This window comes from Schistocerca cancellata, chromosome 8, assembly GCF_023864275.1.
Source record: "Schistocerca cancellata isolate TAMUIC-IGC-003103 chromosome 8, iqSchCanc2.1, whole genome shotgun sequence".
Classification (NCBI taxonomy): domain Eukaryota; kingdom Metazoa; phylum Arthropoda; class Insecta; order Orthoptera; family Acrididae; genus Schistocerca; species Schistocerca cancellata.
Window position 1 is genome coordinate 585,355 of NC_064633.1, and position 17,221 is coordinate 602,575.

Genomic DNA, 17,221 nt, shown 5'->3' on the forward strand with positions numbered 1-17,221 from the left:
CACCTAATGACGATGGATCACTCAAATTGCGTCCCGATTCAATACATCGTCCTCCAGCCGACTTGTCTCCATGGGTCTATTGCTGCCTCGGGCACCTTATGGCCGTTCTGCTGTGACTCAAAGATTTTCGAATCGGACGAAAAACTGATAGTGAATTGTAACATTCAGGGCCACCTAATGACGATGGATCACTCAAATTGTGTCCCGATACAATACATCGTCCTCCAGCCGACTTGTCTCCATGGGTCTATTGCTGCCTCGGGCACCTTATGGCCGTTCTGCTGTGAGTCAAAGATTTTCGAGTCGACGAAAAACTGATAGTAACATTCAGGGCCACCTAATGACGATGGATCATTCAAATTGCTTCCCGATTCAATACATCGTCCTCCAGCAGACTTGTCTCCATGGGTCTATTGCAGCCTCGGGCGTCTTATGGCCGTTCTGCTGTGAGTCAAAGTTTTCGAATCGGACGAAAAACTGATAGTGATTTGTAACTTTCAGGGCCACCTAATGACGATGGATTACACAAATTGCGTCCCGATTCAATAAATCGTCCTCCAGCCGACTTGTTTCCATGGGTCTATTGCTGCCTCGGGCACCTTATGGCCGTTGTGCTGTGACTCAAAGATTTTCGAATCGGACGAAAAACTGATAGTGAATTGTAACTTTCAGGGCCACCTAATGACGATGGATCACTCAAATTGCGTCCCGATTCAATACATCGTCCACCAGCAGACTTGTCTCCATGGGTCTATTGCTGCCTCGCGCACCTTATGGTCGTTCTCCCGTGAGTCTAGATTTTCGAATCGGACGAAAAACTGAAAGTGACTTGTAACGTTCAGGGCCTCCTAATGACGATGGAACATTCAAATTGCGTCCCGATTCAGTACCTCGTGCTCCAGCAGACTTGTCTCCATGGGTCTGTTGCTGCCTCGGGCACCTTATGGCCGTTCTGCTGTGAGTCAAAGATTTTCGAATCGGACGAAAACTGATAGTGAATGGTAAAGTTCGGGGCCAACCTAATGACGATGGATCACTCAAATTGCGTCCCGATTCAATACATCGTCCTCCAGCCGACTTGTCTCCATGGGTCTATTGCTGCCTCGGGCACCTTATTGCCCTTCTGGCGTGAGTCAAAGTTTTTCGAATCGGACGAAAAACTGATAGTGAATATTAACGGTCAGGGCCACCTAATGTCAATGGATCACTCAATTTGCGTCCCGATTCAATACATCGACCTCCAGCAGACTTGTCTTCACGGGTCTATTGCTGATTCGGGCACCTTATGGCCGTTCTGCTGTGAGTCAAAGATTTTCGAATCTGACGAAAAAACTGATAGTGAATTGTAACGTTCACGGCCTCCTAATGACGATGGAACACTCAAATTGCGTCCCGATTCAATACATCGGCCTCCAGCAGACTTGTCTCCATGGGTCGATTGCTGCCTCGGGCACCTTACGGCCGTTCTGCTGTGAGTCAAAGATTTTCGAATCTGACGAAAAACTGATAGTGAATTGTAACATTCAGGGCCACCTAATGACGATGGATCACTCAAATTGCGTCCCGATTCAATCATCGTCCTCCAGCCGATTTGTCTCCTTTGGTCTAATGCTGCCTCGGGCACCTTATGGCCGTTCTGCTGTGAGTCAAAGATTTTCGAATCGGACGAAAAACTGATAGTAAATTGTAACATTCAGGGCCACCTAATGACGATGGACCACACAAATTGCGTCCCGATTCAATACCTCGTCCTCCAGCCGACTTGACTCCATGGGTCTATTGCTGCCTCCTGCACCTTATGGCAGTTCTGCTGTGGGTCAAAGATTTTCGAATCGGACGAAGAACTGATAGTGAATTGTAACGTTCAGGGCCACCTAATGACGATGGATTCACTCAAATTGCGTCCCGATTCAATACATCGTCCTCCAGCAGACATGTCTCCATGGGTCAATTGCTGCCTCGGGCACCTTATGGCCGTTCTGCTGTGAGTCAAAGATTTTCGAATCGGACGAAAAACTGATAGTGAATTGTAACATTCAGGGCAGCCTAATGACGATGGACCACACAAATTGCATCCCGATTCAATACTTCGTCCTCCAGCCGACTTGACCCCATGGGTCTATTGGTGCCTCGGGCACCTTATGGCCGTTCTGCTGTGAGTCTAGATTATCGAATGGGACGAAAAACTGATAGTGAATTGTAACGTTCAGGGCCACCTAATGACGATGGATCACTCAAATTGCGTCCCGATTCAATACATCGTCCTCCAGCCGACTTGTCTCCATGGGGTCTATTGCTGCCTCGGGCACCTTATGGCCGTTCTGCTGTGAGTCAAAGATTTTCGAATCGGACGAAAAACTGATAGTAAATTGTAACACTCAGGGCCACCTAATGACGATGGACCACACAAATTGCGTCCCGATTCAATACCTCGTCCTCCAGCCGACTTGACTCCATGGGTCTATTGCTGCCTCCTGCACCTTATGGCAGTTCTGCTGTGGGTCAAAGATTTTCGAATCGGACGAAGAACTGATAGTGAATTGTAACGTTCAGGGCCACCTAATGACGATGGATCACTCAAATTGCGTCCCGATTCAATACATCGTCCTCCAGCCGACTTGTCTACATGGGTCTATTGCTGCCTCGGGCACCTAATGGCCGTTCTTCTGAGAGACAAAGTTTTTCGAATCGGACGAAAAACTGATAGTGAATTGTAACGGTCAGGGCCACCTAATGACGATGGATCACTCAAATTGCGTCCCGATTCAATACATCGTCCTCCAGCCGACTTGTCTCCATGGGTCTATTGCTTCCTCGGGCACCTTATGGCCGTTCTGCTGTGACTCAAAGATTTTCGAATCGGACGAAAAACTGATAGTGAATTGTAACGTTCAGGGCCTCCTAATGACGATGGAACACTCAAATTGCGTCCCGATTTAATACATCGTCCTCCAGCAGACTTGTCTTCACGGGTCTATTGCTGCCTCGGTCACCTTATGGCCGTTCTGGCGTGAGTCAAAAATTTACGAATCTGACGAAAAACTGATAGTGAATTGTAACATTCAGGGCCACCTAATGACGATGGATCACTCAAATTGCGTCCCGATACAATACATCGTCCTCCAGCCGACTTGTCTCCATGGGTCTATTGCTGCCTCGGGCACCTTATGGCCGTTCTGCTGTGACTCAAAGATTTTCGAATCTGACGAAAACCTGATAGTGAATTGTAACATTCAGGGTCACCGAATGACGATGGAACACTCAAATTGCGTCCCGATTCAGTACATCGTCCTCCAGCAGACTTGTCTCCATGGGTCTATTGCAGCCTCGGGCACCTTATGGCCGTTCTGCTGTGAGTCAAAGAATTTCGAATCTGACGAAAAACTGATAGTGAATTGTAACTTTCAGGGCCTCCTAATGACGATGAACACTCAAATTGCGTCCCGATTCAATACATCGTCCTCCAGCAGACTTGTCTTCACGGGTCTATTGCTGCCTCGAGCACCTTATGGCCGTTCTGCTGTGAGTCAAAGATTTTTGAATCGGACGAAAAACTGATAGTGAATTGTAACGTTCAAGGCCTCCTAATGACGATGGAACACTCAAATTGCGTCCCGATTCAATACATCGTCCTACAGCAGACTTGTCTTCACGGGTCTATTGCTGCCTCGGGCTCCTTATGGCCGTTCTGCTGTGAGTCAAAATTTTTTGTATCTGACGAAAAACTGATAGTGATAGTGAACTGTAACATTAAGGGCCACCTAATGACGATGGATCACTCAAATTGCGTCCCGATTCAATACATCGTCCTCCAGCTGACTTGTCTCCATAGGTCTATTGCTGCCTCGGGCACCTTATGGCCGTTCTGCTGTGAGTCAAAGTTTTTCGAATCGGACGAAAAACTGATAGTGAATTGTAACTTTCAGGGCCACCTAATGACGATGGATCACTCAAATTGCGTCCCGATTCAATACATCGTCCTCCAGCCGACTTGTTTCCATGGGTCGATTGCTGCCTCGGGCACCTTATGGCCGTTCTGCTGTGAGTCAAAGATTTTCGAATCGGACGAAAAACTGATAGTGAATTGTAACATTCAGGGCCACCTAATGACGATGGACCACACAAATTGCGTCCCGATTCAATACATCGTCCTCCAGCCGACTTGACTCCATGGGTCTATTGCTGCCTCGGGCACCTTATGGCCGTTCTGCTGTGAGTCTAGATTATCGAATGGGACGAAAAACTGATAGTGAATTGTAACGTTCAGGGCCACCTAATGACGATGGATCACTCAAATTGCGTCCCGATTCAATACATCGTCCACCAGCAGACTTGTCTCCATGGGTCTATTGCTGCCTCGGGCACCTTATGGTCGTTCTCCCGTAAGTAGATTTTCGAATCGGACGAAAAACTGATAGTGAATTGTAAGGGTCAGGGCCTCCTAATGACGATGGAACACTCAAATTGCGTCCCGATTCGATACCTCGTGCTCCAGCAGACTTGTCTCCATGGGTCTATTGCTGCCTCGGGCACCTTATGGCCGTTCTGCTGTGACTCAAAGATTTTCGAATCGGGCGAAAAACTGATAGTGAATTGTAACATTCAGGGCCACCTAATGACGATGGATCACTCAAATTGTGTCCCGATACAATACATCGTCCTCCAGCCGACTTGTCTCCATGGGTCTATTGCTGCCTCGGGCACCTTATGGCCGTTCTGCTGTGAGTCAAAGATTTTCGAATCGGACGAAAAACTGATAGTAACATTCAGGGCCACCTAATGACGATGGATCATTCAAATTGCTTCCCGATTCAATACATCGTCCTCCGGCAGACTTGTCTCCATGGGTCTATTGCTGCCTCGGGCGTCTTATGGCCGTTCTGCTGTGAGTCAAAGTTTTCGAATCGGACGAAAAACTGATAGTGATTTGTAACTTTCAGGGCCACCTAATGACGATGGATTACACAAATTGCGTCCCGATTCAATAAATCGTCCTCCAGCCGACTTGTTTCCATGGGTCTATTGCTGCCTCGGGCACCTTATGGCCGTTCTGCTGTGATTCAAAGATTTTCGAATCGGACGAAAAACTGATAGTGAATTGTAACTTTCAGGGCCACCTAATGACGATGGATCACTCAAATTGCGTCCCGATTCAATACATCGTCCACCAGCAGACTTGTCTCCATGGGTCTATTGCTGCCTCGCGCACCTTATGGTCGTTCTCCCGTGAGTCTAGATTTTCGAATCGGACGAAAAACTGAAAGTGACTTGTAACGTTCAGGGCCTCCTAATGACGATGGAACATTCAAATTGCGTCCCGATTCAGTACCTCGTGCTCCAGCAGACTTGTCTCCATGGGTCTATTGCTGCCTCGCGCACCTTATGGCAGTTCTGCTGTGAGTCAAAGATTTTCGAATCGGACGAAAAACTGATAGTGAATGGTAAAGTTCGGGTCCACCTAATGACGATGGATCACTCAAATTGCGTCCCGATTCAATACATCGTCTTCCAGCCGACTTGTCTCCATGGGTCTATTGCTGCCTCGGGCACCTTATTGCCCTTCTGGCGTGAGTCAAAGTTTTTCGAATCGGACGAAAAACTGATAGTGAATATTAACGGTCAGGGCCACCTAATGTCAATGGATCACTCAATTTGCGTCCCGATTCAATACATCGTCCTCCAGCAGACTTGTCTTCACGGGTCTATTGCTGCCTCGGGCACCTTATGGCCGTTCTGCTGTGAGTCAAAGATTTTCGAATCTGACGAAAAACTGATAGTGAATTGTAACGTTCACGGCCTCCTAATGACGATGGAACACTCAAATTGCGTCCCGATTCAATACATCGGCCTCCAGCAGACTTGTCTCCATGGGTCGATTGCTGCCTCGGGCACCTTACGGCCGTTCTGCTGTGAGTCAAAGATTTTCGAATCTGACGAAAAACTGATAGTGAATTGTAACATACAGGGCCACCTAATGACGATGGATCACTCAAATTGCGTCCCGATTCAATCATCGTCCTCCAGCCGATTTGTCTCCTTTGGTCTAATGCTGCCTCGGGCACCTTATGGCCGTTCTGCTGTGAGTCAAAGATTTTCGAATCGGACGAAAAACTGATAGTAAATTGTAACATTCAGGGCCACCTAATGACGATGGACCACACAAATTGCGTCCCGATTCAATACCTCGTCCTCCAGCCGACTTGACTCCATGGGTCTATTGCTGCCTCCTGCACCTTATGGCAGTTCTGCTGTGGGTCAAAGATTTTCGAATCGGACGAAGAACTGATAATGAATTGTAACGTTCAGGGCCACCTAATGACGATGGATCACTCAAATTGCGTCCCGATTCAATACATCGTCCTCCAGCAGACATGTCTCCATGGGTCTATTGCTGCCTCGGGCACCTTATGGCCGTTCTGCTGTGAGTCAAAGATTTTCGAATCGGACGAAAAACTGATAGTGAATTGTAACATTCAGGGCAGCCTAATGACGATGGACCACACAAATTGCATCCCGATTCAATACTTCGTCCTCCAGCCGACTTGACCCCATGGGTCTATTGGTGCCTCGGGCACCTTATGGCCGTTCTGCTGTGAGTCTAGATTATCGAATGGGACGAAAAACTGATAGTGAATTGTAACGTTCAGGGCCACCTAATGACGATGGATCACTCAAATTGCGTCCCGATTCAATACATCGTCCTCCAGCCGACTTGTCTCCATGGGTCTATTGCTGCCTCGGGCACCTTATGGCCGTTCTGCTGTGAGTCAAAGATTTTCGAATCGGACGAAAAACTGATAGTGAATTGTAACGTTCAGGGCCACCTAATGACGATGGATCACTCAAATTGCGTCCCGATTCAATACATCGTGCTCCAGCAGACTTGTCTCCATGGGTCTATTGCTGCCTTGGGCACCTTATGGCCGTTCTGCTGTGACTCAAAGATTTTCGAATCTGACGAAAAACTGATAGTGAATTGTATCGTTCACGGCCTCCTAATGACGATGGAACACTCAAATTGCGTCCCGATTCAATACATCGTCCTCCAGCAGACTTGTCTCCATGGGTCTATTGCTGCCTCTGGCACCTTATGGCCGTTCTGCTGTGAGTCAAAGATTTTCGAATCGGACGAAAAACTGATAGTAACATTCAGGGCCACCTAATGACGATGGATCATTCAAATTGCTTCCCGATTCAATACATCGTCCTCCAGCAGACTTATCTCCATGGGTCTATTGCTGCCTCGGGCACCTTATGGCCGTTCTGCTGTGACTCAAATTTTTCGAATCGGACGAAAAGCTAATAGCGAATTGTAACATTCAGGGCCACCTAATGACGATGGATAACTCAAATTGCGTCCCGATTCAATACATCGTCCTCCAGCAGACTTATCTCCATGGGTCTATTGCTGCCTCGGGCACCTTATGGCCGTTCTGCTGTGACTGAAAGATTTTCGAATCGGACGAAAAACTAATAGTGAATTGTAACGTTCAGGGCCTCCTAATGACGATGGATCACTCAAATTGCGTCCCGATTCAATACATCGTCCTCCAGCAGACTTGTCTCCATGGGTCGATTGCTGCCTCGGGCACCTTATGGCCGATCTGCTGTGAGTCAAAGATTTTCGAATCTGACGAAAAACTGATAGTGAATTGTAACATTCAGGGCCACCTAATGACGATGGATCACTCAAATTGCGTCCCGATTCAATACATCGTCCTCCAGCCGATTTGTCTCCTTTGGTCTAATGCTGCCTCGGGCACCTTATGGCCGTTCTGCTGTGAGTCAAAGATTTTCGAATCGGACGAAAAACTGATAGTGAATTGTAACGTTCACGGCCTCCTAATGACGATGGAACACTCAAATTGCGTCCCGATTCAATACATCGTCCTCCAGCAGACTTGTCTCCATGGGTCTATTGCTGCCTCGGGCACCTTATGGCCGTTCTGCTGTGAGTCAATGATTTTCGAATCGGACGAAAAACTGATAGTAACATTCAGGGCCACCTAATGACGATGGATGATTCAAATTGCTTCCCGATTCAATACATCGTCCTCCAGCAGACTTATCTCCAAGGGTCTATTGCTGCCTCGGGCACTTTATGGCCGTTCTGCTGTGACTCAAATTTTTCGAATCGGACGAAAAGCTAACAGTGAATTGTAACATTCAGGGCCACCTAATGACGATGGTTCACTCAAATTGCGTCCCGATTCAATACATCGTCCTCCAGCAGACTTATCTCCATGGGTCTATTGCTGCCTCGGGCACCTTATGGCCGTTCTACTGTGACTCAGATTTTCGAATCGGACGAAAAACTAATAGTGAATTGTAACGTTCAGGGCCTCCTAATGACGATGGATCACTCAAATTGCGTCCCGATTCAATACGTCGTCCTCCAGCAGACTTGTCTCCATGGGTCGATTGCTGCCTCGGGCAGCTTATGGCCGTTCTGCTGTGAGTCAAAGATTTTCGAATCTGACGAAAAACTGATAGTGAATTGTAACATTCAGGGCCACCTAATGACGATGGATCACTCAAATTGCGTCCCGATTCAATCATCGTCCTCCAGCCGATTTGTCTCCTTTGGTCTAATGCTGCCTCGGGCACCTTATGGCCGTTCTGCTGTGAGTCAAAGATTTTCGAATCGGACGAAAAACTGATAGCGAATTGTAACATTCAGGGCCACCTAATGGCGATGGACCACACAAATTGCGTCCCGATTCAATACATCGTCCTCCAGCCGACTTGTTTCCATGGGTCGATTGCTGCCTCGGGCACCTTATGGCCGTTCTGCTGTGAGTCAAAGATTTTCGAATCGGACGAAAAACTGATAGTGAATTGTAACATTCAGGGCCACCTAATGACGATGGACCACACAAATTGCGTCCCGATTCAATACATCGTCCTCCAGCCGACTTGACTCCATGGGTCTATTGCTGCCTCGGGCACCTTATGGCCGTTCTGCTGTGAGTCTAGATTATCGAATGGGACGAAAAACTGATAGTGAATTGTAACGTTCAGGGCCACCTAATGACGATGGATCACTCAAATTGCGTCCCGATTCAATACATCGTCCACCAGCAGACTTGTCTCCATGGGTCTATTGCTGCCTCGGGCACCTTATGGTCGTTCTCCCGTAAGTAGATTTTCGAATCGGACGAAAAACTGATAGTGAATTGTAAGGGTCAGGGCCTCCTAATGACGATGGAACACTCAAATTGCGTCCCGATTCGATACCTCGTGCTCCAGCAGACTTGTCTCCATGGGTCTATTGCTGCCTCGGGCACCTTATGGCCGTTCTGCTGTGACTCAAAGATTTTCGAATCGGGCGAAAAACTGATAGTGAATTGTAACATTCAGGGCCACCTAATGACGATGGATCACTCAAATTGTGTCCCGATACAATACATCGTCCTCCAGCCGACTTGTCTCCATGGGTCTATTGCTGCCTCGGGCACCTTATGGCCGTTCTGCTGTGAGTCAAAGATTTTCGAATCGGACGAAAAACTGATAGTAACATTCAGGGCCACCTAATGACGATGGATCATTCAAATTGCTTCCCGATTCAATACATCGTCCTCCAGCAGACTTGTCTCCATGGGTCTATTGCTGCCTCGGGCGTCTTATGGCCGTTCTGCTGTGAGTCAAAGTTTTCGAATCGGACGAAAAACTGATAGTGATTTGTAACTTTCAGGGCCACCTAATGACGATGGATTACACAAATTGCGTCCCGATTCAATAAATCGTCCTCCAGCCGACTTGTTTCCATGGGTCTATTGCTGCCTCGGGCACCTTATGGCCGTTCTGCTGTGATTCAAAGATTTTCGAATCGGACGAAAAACTGATAGTGAATTGTAACTTTCAGGGCCACCTAATGACGATGGATCACTCAAATTGCGTCCCGATTCAATACATCGTCCACCAGCAGACTTGTCTCCATGGGTCTATTGCTGCCTCGCGCACCTTATGGTCGTTCTCCCGTGAGTCTAGATTTTCGAATCGGACGAAAAACTGAAAGTGACTTGTAACGTTCAGGGCCTCCTAATGACGATGGAACATTCAAATTGCGTCCCGATTCAGTACCTCGTGCTCCAGCAGACTTGTCTCCATGGGTCTATTGCTGCCTCGCGCACCTTATGGCAGTTCTGCTGTGAGTCAAAGATTTTCGAATCGGACGAAAAACTGATAGTGAATGGTAAAGTTCGGGGCCACCTAATGACGATGGATCACTCAAATTGCGTCCCGATTCAATACATCGTCTTCCAGCCGACTTGTCTCCATGGGTCTATTGCTGCCTCGGGCACCTTATTGCCCTTCTGGCGTGAGTCAAAGTTTTTCGAATCGGACGAAAAACTGATAGTGAATATTAACGGTCAGGGCCACCTAATGTCAATGGATCACTCAATTTGCGTCCCGATTCAATACATCGTCCTCCAGCAGACTTGTCTTCACGGGTCTATTGCTGCCTCGGGCACCTTATGGCCGTTCTGCTGTGAGTCAAAGATTTTCGAATCTGACGAAAAACTGATAGTGAATTGTAACGTTCACGGCCTCCTAATGACGATGGAACACTCAAATTGCGTCCCGATTCAATACATCGGCCTCCAGCAGACTTGTCTCCATGGGTCGATTGCTGCCTCGGGCACCTTACGGCCGTTCTGCTGTGAGTCAAAGATTTTCGAATCTGACGAAAAACTGATAGTGAATTGTAACATTCAGGGCCACCTAATGACGATGGATCACTCAAATTGCGTCCCGATTCAATCATCGTCCTCCAGCCGATTTGTCTCCTTTGGTCTAATGCTGCCTCGGGCACCTTATGGCCGTTCTGCTGTGAGTCAAAGATTTTCGAATCGGACGAAAAACTGATAGTAAATTGTAACATTCAGGGCCACCTAATGACGATGGACCACACAAATTGCGTCCCGATTCAATACCTCGTCCTCCAGCCGACTTGACTCCATGGGTCTATTGCTGCCTCCTGCACCTTATGGCAGTTCTGCTGTGGGTCAAAGATTTTCGAATCGGACGAAGAACTGATAATGAATTGTAACGTTCAGGGCCACCTAATGACGATGGATCACTCAAATTGCGTCCCGATTCAATACATCGTCCTCCAGCAGACATGTCTCCATGGGTCTATTGCTGCCTCGGGCACCTTATGGCCGTTCTGCTGTGAGTCAAAGATTTTCGAATCGGACGAAAAACTGATAGTGAATTGTAACATTCAGGGCAGCCTAATGACGATGGACCACACAAATTGCATCCCGATTCAATACTTCGTCCTCCAGCCGACTTGACCCCATGGGTCTATTGGTGCCTCGGGCACCTTATGGCCGTTCTGCTGTGAGTCTAGATTATCGAATGGGACGAAAAACTGATAGTGAATTGTAACGTTCAGGGCCACCTAATGACGATGGATCACTCAAATTGCGTCCCGATTCAATACATCGTCCTCCAGCCGACTTGTCTCCATGGGTCTATTGCTGCCTCGGGCACCTTATGGCCGTTCTGCTGTGAGTCAAAGATTTTCGAATCGGACGAAAAACTGATAGTGAATTGTAACGTTCAGGGCCACCTAATGACGATGGATCACTCAAATTGCGTCCCGATTCAATACATCGTGCTCCAGCAGACTTGTCTCCATGGGTCTATTGCTGCCTTGGGCACCTTATGGCCGTTCTGCTGTGACTCAAAGATTTTCGAATCTGACGAAAAACTGATAGTGAATTGTATCGTTCACGGCCTCCTAATGACGATGGAACACTCAAATTGCGTCCCGATTCAATACATCGTCCTCCAGCAGACTTGTCTCCATGGGTCTATTGCTGCCTCTGGCAAATTATGGCCGTTCTGCTGTGAGTCAAAGATTTTCGAATCGGACGAAAAACTGATAGTAACATTCAGGGCCACCTAATGACGATGGATCATTCAAATTGCTTCCCGATTCAATACATCGTCCTCCAGCAGACTTATCTCCATGGGTCTATTGCTGCCTCGGGCACCTTATGGCCGTTCTGCTGTGACTCAAATTTTTCGAATCGGACGAAAAGCTAATAGCGAATTGTAACATTCAGGGCCACCTAATGACGATGGATAACTCAAATTGCGTCCCGATTCAATACATCGTCCTCCAGCAGACTTATCTCCATGGGTCTATTGCTGCCTCGGGCACCTTATGGCCGTTCTGCTGTGACTGAAAGATTTTCGAATCGGACGAAAAACTAATAGTGAATTGTAACGTTCAGGGCCTCCTAATGACGATGGATCACTCAAATTGCGTCCCGATTCAATACATCGTCCTCCAGCAGACTTGTCTCCATGGGTCGATTGCTGCCTCGGGCACCTTATGGCCGATCTGCTGTGAGTCAAAGATTTTCGAATCTGACGAAAAACTGATAGTGAATTGTAACATTCAGGGCCACCTAATGACGATGGATCACTCAAATTGCGTCCCGATTCAATACATCGTCCTCCAGCCGATTTGTCTCCTTTGGTCTAATGCTGCCTCGGGCACCTTATGGCCGTTCTGCTGTGAGTCAAAGATTTTCGAATCGGACGAAAAACTGATAGTGAATTGTAACGTTCACGGCCTCCTAATGACGATGGAACACTCAAATTGCGTCCCGATTCAATACATCGTCCTCCAGCAGACTTGTCTCCATGGGTCTATTGCTGCCTCGGGCACCTTATGGCCGTTCTGCTGAGTCAATGATTTTCGAATCGGACGAAAAACTGATAGTAACATTCAGGGCCACCTAATGACGATGGATGATTCAAATTGCTTCCCGATTCAATACATCGTCCTCCAGCAGACTTATCTCCAAGGGTCTATTGCTGCCTCGGGCACTTTATGGCCGTTCTGCTGTGACTCAAATTTTTCGAATCGGACGAAAAGCTAACAGTGAATTGTAACATTCAGGGCCACCTAATGACGATGGTTCACTCAAATTGCGTCCCGATTCAATACATCGTCCTCCAGCAGACTTATCTCCATGGGTCTATTGCTGCCTCGGGCACCTTATGGCCGTTCTACTGTGACTCAGATTTTCGAATCGGACGAAAAACTAATAGTGAATTGTAACGTTCAGGGCCTCCTAATGACGATGGATCACTCAAATTGCGTCCCGATTCAATACGTCGTCCTCCAGCAGACTTGTCTCCATGGGTCGATTGCTGCCTCGGGCAGCTTATGGCCGTTCTGCTGTGAGTCAAAGATTTTCGAATCTGACGAAAAACTGATAGTGAATTGTAACATTCAGGGCCACCTAATGACGATGGATCACTCAAATTGCGTCCCGATTCAATCATCGTCCTCCAGCCGATTTGTCTCCTTTGGTCTAATGCTGCCTCGGGCACCTTATGGCCGTTCTGCTGTGAGTCAAAGATTTTCGAATCGGACGAAAAACTGATAGCGAATTGTAACATTCAGGGCCACCTAATGGCGATGGACCACACAAATTGCGTCCCGATTCAATACCTCGTCCTCCAGCCGACTTGACTCCATGGGTCTATTGCTGCCTCGGGCACCTTATGGCAGTTCTGCTGTGGGTCAAAGATTTTCGAATCGGACGAAGAACTGATAGTGAATTGTAACGTTCAGGGCCACCTAATGACGATGGATCACTCAAATTGCGTCCCGATTCAATACATCGTCCTCCAGCAGACTTGTCTCCATGGGTCTATTGCTGCCTCGGGCACCTTATGGCAGTTCTGCTGTGAGTCAAAGATTTTCGAATCGGACGAAAAACTGATAGTGAATTGTAACATTCAGGGCCACCTAATGACGATGGACCACACAAATTGCGTCCCGATTCAATACATCGTCCTCCAGCCGACTTGACCCCATGGGTCTATTGCTGCCTCGGGCACCTTATGGCCGTTCTGCTGTGAGTCTAGATTATCGAATGGGACGAAAAACTGATACTGAATTGTAACGTTCAGGGCCACCTAATGACGATGGATCACTCAAATTGCGTCCCGATTCAATACATCGTCCTCCAGCCGACTTGTCTCCATGGGTCAATTGCTGCCTCGGGCACCTTATGGCTGTTCTGCTGTGAGTCAAAGATTTTCGAATCGGACGAAAAACTGATAGTGAATTGCAACGTTCAGGGCCACCTAATGACGATGGATCACTCAAATTGCGTCCCGATTCAATACCTCGTGCTCCAGCAGACTTGTCTCCATGGGTCTATTGCTGCCTTGGGCACCTTATGGCCGTTCTGCTGTGACTCAAAGATTTTCGAATCTGACGAAAAACTGATAGTGAATTGTATCGTTCACGGCCTCCTAATGACGATGGAACACTCAAATTGCGTCCCGATTCAATACATCGTCCTCCAGCAGACTTATCTCCATGGGTCTATTGCTGCCTCGGGCACCTTATGGCCGTTCTACTGTGACTCAGATTTTCGAATCGGACGAAAAACTAATAGTGAATTGTAACGTTCAGGGCCTCCTAATGACGATGGATCACTCAAATTGCGTCCCGATTCAATACGTCGTCCTCCAGCAGACTTGTCTTCATGGGTCGATTGCTGCCTCGGGCACCTCATGGCCGTTCTGCTGTGAGTCAAAGATTTTCGAATCGGACGAAAAACTGATAGTGAATTGTAACATTCAGGGCCACCTAATGACGATGGACCACACAAATTGCGTCCCGATTCAATACCTCGTCCTCCAGCCGACTTGACTCCATGGGTCTATTGCTGCCTCGGGCACCTTATGGCAGATCTGCTGTGGGTCAAAGATTTTCGAATCGGACGAAGAACTGATAGTGAATTGTAACGTTCCGGGCCACCTAATGACGATGGATCACTCAAATTGCGTCCCGATTCAATACATCGTCCTCCAGCAGACTTGTCTCCATATGTCTATTGCTGCCTCGGGCACCTTATGGCCGTTGAGCTGTGACTCAAACATTTTCGAATCTGACGAAAAACTGATAGTGAATTATAACGTTCAGGGCCACCTAATGACGATGGATCACTCAAATTGCGTCCCGATTCAATACATCGTCCTCCAGCCGACTTGTCTTCACGGGTCTATTGCTGCCTCGGGCATCTTATGGCCGTTCTGCTGTGAGTCAAAGAATTTCGAATCTGACGAAAAACTGATAGTGAATTGTATCGTTCACGGCCTCCTAATGACGATGGAACACTCAAATTGCGTCCCGATTCAATACATCGTCCTCCAGCAGACTTGTCTCCATGGGTCTATTGCAGCCTCGGGCACCTTATGGCCGTTCTGCTGTGAGTCAAGGATTTTCGAATCTGACGAAAAAGTGATAGTGAATTGTAACATTCAGGGCCTCCTAATGACGATGGATCACTCAAATTGCGTCCCGATTCAATACATCGTCCTCCAGCCGATTTGTCTCCATTGGTATATTGCTGCCTCGGGCACCTTCTGGCCGTTCGCTGTGAGTCAAAGATTTTCGAATCGGACGAAAAACTGATAGTGAATTGTAACAATCAGGGCCACCTAATGACGATGGATCACTCAAATTGCGTCCCAATTCAATCATCGTCCTCCAGCCGATTTGAATCCTTTGGTCTAATGCTGCCTCGGGCACCTTATGGCCGTTCTGCTGTGAGTCAAAGATTTTCGAATCGGACGAAAAACTGATAGTGAATTGTAACATTCAGGGCCACCTAATGACGATGGACCACACAAATTGCGTCCCGATTCAATACCTCGTCCTCCAGCCGACTTGACTCCATGGGTCTATTGCTCCCTCGGGCACCTTATGGCAGTTCTGCTGTGGGTCAAAGATTTTCGAATCGGACGAAGAACTGATAGTGAATTGTAACGTTCAGGGCCACTTAATGGCGATGGATCACTCAAATTGCGTCCCGATTCTATACATCGTCCTCCAGCAGACTTGACTCCATGGGTCCATTGCTGCCTCGGGCACCTTATGGCCGTTCTGCTGTGAGTCAAAGATTTTCGAATCGGACGAAAAACTGATAGTGAATTGTAACATTCAGGGCCACCTAATGACGATGGACCACACAAATTGCGTCCCGATTCAATACATCGTCCTCCAGCCGACTTGACCCTCACGGGTCTATTGCTGCCTCGGGCACCTTATGGCCGTTCTGCTGTGAGTCTAGATTATCGAATGGGACGAAAAACTGATAGTGAATTGTAACGTTCAGGGCCACCTAATGACGATGGATCACTCAAATTGCGTCCCGATTCAATACATCGTCCTCCAGCAGACTTGTCTCCATGGGTCTATTGCTGCCTCGGGCACCTTATGGCCGTTCTGCTGTGAGTCAAAGATTTTCGAATCGGACGAAAAACTGATAGTGAATTGTAACGTTCAGGGCCACCTAATGACGATGGATCACTCAAATTGCGTCCCGATTCAATACCTCGTGCTCCAGCAGACTTGTCTCCATGGGTCTATTGCTGCCTTGGGCACCTTATGGCCGTTCTGCTGTGACTCAAAGATTTTCGAATCTGACGAAAAACTGATAGTGAATTGTATCGTTCACGGCCTCCTAATGACGATGGAACACTCAAATTGCGTCCCGATTCAATACATCGTCCTCCAGCAGACTTGTCTCCATGGGTCTATTGCTGCCTCGGACACCTTATGGCCGTTCTGCTGTGAGTCAAAGATTTTCGAATCGGACGAAAAACTGATAGTAACATTCAGGGCCACCTAATGACGATGGATCATTCAAATTGCTTCCCGATTCAATACATCGTCCTCCAGCAGACTTATCTCCATGGGTCTATTGCTGCCTCGGGCATCTTATGGCCGTTCTGCTGTGACTCAAATTTTTCGAATCGGACGAAAAGCTAATAGTGAATTGTAACATTCAGGGCCACCTAATGACGATGGATCACTCAAATTGCGTCCCGATTCAATACATCGTCCTCCAGCAGACTTATCTCCATGGGTCTATTGCTGCCTCGGGCACCTTATGGCCGTTCTGCTGTGACTCAAAGATTTTCGAATCGGACGAAAAACTAATAGTGAATTGTAACGTTCAGGGCCTCCTAATGACGATGGATCACTCAAATTGCGTCCCGATTCACCACATCGTCCTCCAGCAGACTTGTCTCCATTGGTCGATTGCTGCCTCGGGCACCTGATGGCCGTTCTGCTGTGTGTCAAAGATTTTCGAATCTGACGAAAAACTGATAGTGAATTGTAACATTCAGGGCCACCTAATGACGATGGATCACTCAAATTGCGTCCCGA